Below are 6093 nucleotides of genomic sequence, written 5' to 3'. Positions count from 1 at the left end.
TGTCTTGTAACTGGAGGAGCTCTGGCCCTTTAGGGCACATGGACCTTTCCACTAAGGACACCCCCCTCCCTCCCTCTGTCTCTGAGGACTTTCATTTCTTTCCAAAGGATACTAACTGCGCCTGGCCTCTGCCTACTTTCTGGGCAGGATGCCCCAGGCTGTGATGCACCTCTTGACAAGGGTGAACTGAGTAGAGCCAGCCTGAGGCCAGGAGTTTGCGTAGATTGGGGAAGTACACTGCATACTTCAAGGCCCCTGTCCCTATGTATTTTGTTACTATAATGAAATATCTGAGGCAGGCTACTTATGAAGAAAAGAGATTTATTTCCTGCAGTTTGGGAGGCTCGAACGTATTTATATGGCCTCTGGCTAGGTGTCACATTATGGTGGGGACATGCATATGAGAAAACACGTCTTGAACTAGGGATCAAAGAATTGAGCTTTTATAACAATCATTTTGTGAATACTAACCAGGGTCCCATGAGAAATGCCTCATTTCCTCCTGAGGGCACACACTGATTGACCTCAGGGCTTCCCACTAGGTGCCTGCCTCATAGTTTCTACCACCTCCCAACACCACCACCCTGAGGACCAAGCTTCCAACATGTGAATCTGTTTTGGGGGTGGGTGGGAGTACCAAGGATTGAACCCAGGGGCACTTGACTGAGCCACACTCCCAGCCCTATTTTGTATTTTATTTAGAGACAGGGTCTCACTGAGTTGCTTAGTGCCTCACTTTTGCTGAGGGTGGCTTTGAACTCACAATCCTCCTGCCTCAGCTGCTGGATTACAGGCAAGAGCCACTATGCCCTGCCAAACATGTGAATCTTTGAGGGGGACACAGAACTCCCAAATTACAGTTCTTGCCATGCTTTGCTGATGCACCGCCTGGGTGAGAACCTGGAACTAGCTAGCACATAGGTTCATTGTCAAGGGTGTCAGGGCCCCTGGACAGCTGGGCCATTTACCCAGATGCTACATGTTACCAGAATCCAATCTGGAGCAGTCAGGCAAGACTTATTTTTAAAGCTTTCTCCCAAGTGACTGGCAGTCCCCCTGGTTGAGGAAGGTTTCTCACTTCCTTTCCAAATGGACAGCTACAGGAAGCCCAAGTGGATAGCTATTGGGAGGTGGACCTGGGAGAATCTGATGAGCCTTCTAGGCATCTGTGGTCCAGGGGGTATCAGCTATGCCAGACCTCTGCAGGAGGCAGCAGGTGGTGCTAATTCCTAGCAGGTCTTAAGGGTCCCTAAGCAGGCCAGGCATGGTGGCACACCCTTGTAATCCCAGGTACTTGGGAAGGTGAGGCAGTTCTAGACCAGCCTGGGCAACTTGTCTCAAATGTTAAAAGGAACTGGGTAGAGTAGAGCACTTGCCTAGCATGTGCAAGGCCCCGGGTATAATTTTGGGAGGGACAGAGAGGTGACCTTCTAATTAATTGCCTATGAAAAGTGCCACAAGAAAGACTGAAATGCACACAGTGCTGGTAGGTTCCAAGAAGACGAGTGAGGACCTGTTTGCCCACATGTGGCCCCACACTACCCATATCACATGGATGCTGGCTCCCGGGCCACATCACAGGCTGCAGAGGTATCTCCAGGAATGGGGTCTAGGAATCTGCATTTCATCAGATTCCTCAGGTAGTTCTGGAAGGCCTCTTGGTGGCTCTGAAGGACAGGTAGAACTGTGTGACCAAGAGAAACACGGCAGCCAGAACCACCTGACTCCACAGCAGCTCTTGCTTTGTGTGCCCCGACCTGTGAGCTCCAAGTCAGTCAGTCAGTCCTGAGGTGGCTGCAGTAACTGTCCTCCCATTTTCCTGATGAGGAAACTGAGGCATAGAGGGGTCATGTGATTTATCTAAGGTCACACAGGGGTAAGTGACTGTCAGTATTCTAACGAGGCAGTGCTGGTATATATGTTCCTGGGATGTTGTGGCAAATAAAGTTGAGAAGGTAGAGTGGGAGCTGAATCATGGGAAGCCTTAGATGCTAAGCTACAGCCAATTTGGTGATGAGCGATGAGCCATTGGCAGTTTTTGAGTGAGACAGTAGCTTGATTCACCCCTAAGCTATGGAGTTCTTAGTTATGTGCTCTGTGCCCCATGGGGTGCCGAGATGGCAGGGTTGGCACCCCCGGCAGCAGCCAGGGAACGAACATCTAGGAGATCCTGGATTCAGTCTCTCCGAGGCTTATTCAGAACATTCCCGCGTTCTGTCTTGTCTCCACCTCGTGGGACAGAGCTGGAAGCTTGTTTGGTTTGTTCCCAGGCAGAGCCGAGAACCGCCCAGGGAAGGTCAGGCCAGCCCCCATCTCACTGCACCCCTCCCCCACCCACCTCCAGCCCCCCACCCCCCCACCCCACCCCCAGGGGCAGTGTTTACAGTTGACTTTTCTCATTGCCATCTAAAGATAGCTTGTACTTTTAAGTAGTTTGTTTTAAAATAAAACAGTACTAGTCATGATTTAAACAAAAAAACAAAATCAACACAAAATCTCCTCCTCCTGACTTCTGAGTCCACTCCCCAGAGAGAACCAGTACTGTTTCTTGGGTATCCTTCCAAAATTTTTCTGTGTATGTTTATCACATCTGTGTTTGCCTTGCTTAAATGGCATGCCATCTAACTTTTCTTGGGCATCTTTTTGAACATTTTGCTGTCTTATTCTTTAAAATAGCTGTTCACTGTCAACTCTGTATGTGTGCTTGGGCCTCAGTTTACCAGCCTCCCCTACCGAGGATCACTCAGCTGCCTCCAGACTTTTTTTTGCTGTTATAAACATCTCTGTGCACTTGGCCTGTTTTGAAGCGACCCTTCCTCTCCTGGTACTCACTGTATCCTGTACTTAGCAACTTGCTGCAGGTAGATTCACCACCAAGCTCTTTATACCGTCAAAAGCAACCATTGCCGGGGATTTCTGCAATCGAGGCTGCAGGGTAAAGGAAAGGCATTCGGCCAAGCCCTGAGCAACAGGTGTCAGGCACTAGGTGAGGAACAGAGGTAAGAAGTCAGGGGTTCCGTGCCCAGGGAACGGGGTCTGTTAGGAAGCCAAGACCAATGGCTGCAGAATAAGTCAGAGATCCAGGAAGGGGTGGTAGTCACTGGAAGTGAAGTAGAGGCCACCCGAGGGTTGTGGGAAGAGCTGGGTCCGCCTTGAGTCTGAGCTCTCACAGTTTTAGCTCCCTCACAAAATATGAAGCACCTCCTCAAAGAAAACCAAAGCCACCTGATTGCCTTCCAAATGCCTGGACTCCACTCACCTGAGCCCAGGGCTGGCTGGTTTCCTCCTACACAACGTGAGGCCTTACTTTATAGGTGAAATCACATTTGTCATCACTCCAGTGTCCCTCTACAGCCCCAGAGAGAAACCAGAACATAAAATTATCAGCCACAAATTATCTCCCAGCAAGATGGACCCACACAGGCCTCAGAGATGTTCCAAGGCATGGCTACTGTCCTTGGGAGGAAGAAGGGCTGAGCGAAGCTCTCAGGACAGGGAGAGCAGCGGGGGGGGGGGGGGGGGGGGGGGGGGGGGTTGGTACCCTCTGATTTTTTGAAACCCACTGGTCAGTGATACTTTTGGTTTCTATTAGGGTAAGTTAGTGTAAAATAGAAACAGAAAGCAATGATCCACTTCCTGCTTCCCCTTGGCTTTATTCACAGCTGGCCAGGGTGGACTCCCCCTGTACAGGACCCAGAGGTCTCACTGTCTACTCGGTGAGACAGAGGCTTCAGATACATGTAAAAGGCACAGGAGCGGAGAGCTTAGGCTCCGTGTTCAAATCCCAGGGGTGCCTCATCCCCGCACTGCAAGCAAGTCTCCTCATTTCTATAAGCGTTGATGTTACCTCAGTTTTCTCAACAGTAAAATGGGAATAATGCCACCCACTTCATGAGACTGACTGGAAGTGCATGTGTAAATCACTGAGGCTAGGGCCTGGAGAAAAATAAGCTCCACAACAAAACAGCATTCCATTCATTGTTACCTTTGCACTTAGCAGAGCTCCTCACAGCCAATTCCCACCTCCCGGTTCCCCCAGGGCTGTCAGGGCTGCGCCCCCAGCGCTTGCTTTCCCCGGACTCCCTCGGCACACAGGGTGGGACCTGCGAGGTCTGTTTCCTCTACACCTCCTTTGGGGACAGACACATGCCAGGTGCTCAGAAATGTTTGTGGACCTCCTGGGGAGGGGTCTAGGGCATTGCCCCCCAGTTTGTGAGAATAATGAGGGGCTCTGTCCTCGGCCCTTCCGACTTCTCTGCTCTCCTAGGCTCTGTGCTGCAGGAGAACATCCAGAGCCCAGACCAGTATTTGCAGTAGTCAGGACAGACGGACGGAGCTGGGGTACCTGGCAGGACACCCCTGCTGCTCTGGAGACACAGATTCTTCTTCACACGGCAGAGGCTGTGACAGCTGCCTCGTGAGGGGCTCCCTGGACACCCGTTTGTCCAGGCGACCATCTCGTCCTGTGCCCTGCATTCGCTCACTCACAAGACAGCAAGTGAGTGTCATCACCGTGTGCCCTGCATCCAGGCACTGAGCAGATACGAGGGAAACAAAGTCAAGAGGGCATTGTCCTGCTCGAGAAAGGCCCCGGTCCAGGGGGAGCAGAAGAGGAAGGTCACAAAGACAGAGGCAAGGTGATTACTGGTGACAGGAAGACAGAGGAGCTTGGGGGTTGAGGGCACAGGCTCTGGAGTACACAAATCCCAGCCCTGCACGGTGCTAGCTGCGTGACGTTGGGGCAAGTTATCCACCTCCAAGTCTCAGTTCGCCCGTCTATAGAATGATTAGGACTCACAAGATCCGGAGGAGTAAGTCAGGTGTGTAGACTCCCTTGTATACAGCAGGCACTCAGTAAAGACAAGATGTGTTATTGCTCTGACTACCCTGTGCTCCCACCTTCACACCTGAAACCAAACCCCAGCAAACCCTTCCCCTGGCTCCCAGGTGAGCAACCCCTGCTGCCCCCATACCTAGGGCATCTGTGGGTCCCCCCACGCTTTTCCTCTCTCTGCCTTTAGATCATTTGGGACAGTAGCTCAGAAAAAGTCCCCAAAGAAGACTTTTCTGACTAGCAAATGAACAGCCAATGACCATTACTTTAGAATGAAATTTTTAGCTGGCCATGGTAGCGCACGCCTATAATCCCAGTGGCTCAGGAGGCTGAGGCAGGAGGATTGCAAGTTCAAGGTCAGTTTCAGCAATTTAGCGAGACCCTGAGCAATTTAGTGAGTGCCTGTCTCAAAATAAAATGTTAAAGCAAAGGGCTGAGGGTGGGACTCAGTGGTAGAGCACCCCTGGGTTCAATCCCTGGTTAAAAAAAAAAAAAAGCTCGGGAAGAGGCAAGGAGACATTTGGTCAATCAACTAGCATTAAGGGAAGTCAAAGATGAGTTTCAACATAGAATGAAATTTCTAAAACACCTCTTGCCCCTATCATTATATATTTCCTCTTTATTCATCCCAATACCTGCTTCTTATGGTAGCTTTTGGAATATAACTAGGCTCAGTGGAGGCCAGGCTCCACTCAGACCCTCCCAGGAAGACCCCACAACCTGCTCTGGTTGTGCGTTCTGATGTTATCATCCTTTGTGACCCGACGTTTTTCCAGAACTGTGGTTGCAACTCATTTTCCCCTTTTCCAGGGTGAGCTTTATCTCTTGCAAAGATAAAGATAACCTCTTGAATCCTGAGGTTAAAATGCTCCTTGTGAGACACGCACACGATGTTAAATGTGGTTCTCTCTGGACTTAAGATCACAGATGTCCTATTGTTGACATTATTGTGTTTTTGGCCTCTGTTTTGTCTCTGCCCTCCCCGCTCACGAGCTCTCCGTAGCACCCTTCAGTTGCTCTGCCCTCTTTCCACGTCCTCTTAGCTTCATCCGGAGGTCGATGACTTGGTTTCTCTGTATGTCAGTCCAATGACATAAAGAAATAAGGAGGAAGTATAGGGCAGGGCATGTGACCAGGACCTTGGCAACCTGCCCGGGGGCACTCAGACCCCAAGCAGGGCCGTGGGCCACCAGCCAGCAATCTTTCCCCCAAAGTACTTTTATCCATCCTTTATTTCCAGGCTCTTCGAGTTTTCTATA

This window comes from Marmota monax, unplaced genomic scaffold, assembly GCF_021218885.2.
Source record: "Marmota monax isolate L192 unplaced genomic scaffold, Marmota_monax_Labrador192_F-V1.1 WCK01_AAM20220418_F8-fsc00004, whole genome shotgun sequence".
In the NCBI taxonomy this organism is placed as follows: domain Eukaryota; kingdom Metazoa; phylum Chordata; class Mammalia; order Rodentia; family Sciuridae; genus Marmota; species Marmota monax.
The sequence above is the reverse complement of the archived record's forward strand: the minus strand, read 5'-3'. Positions refer to the sequence as shown.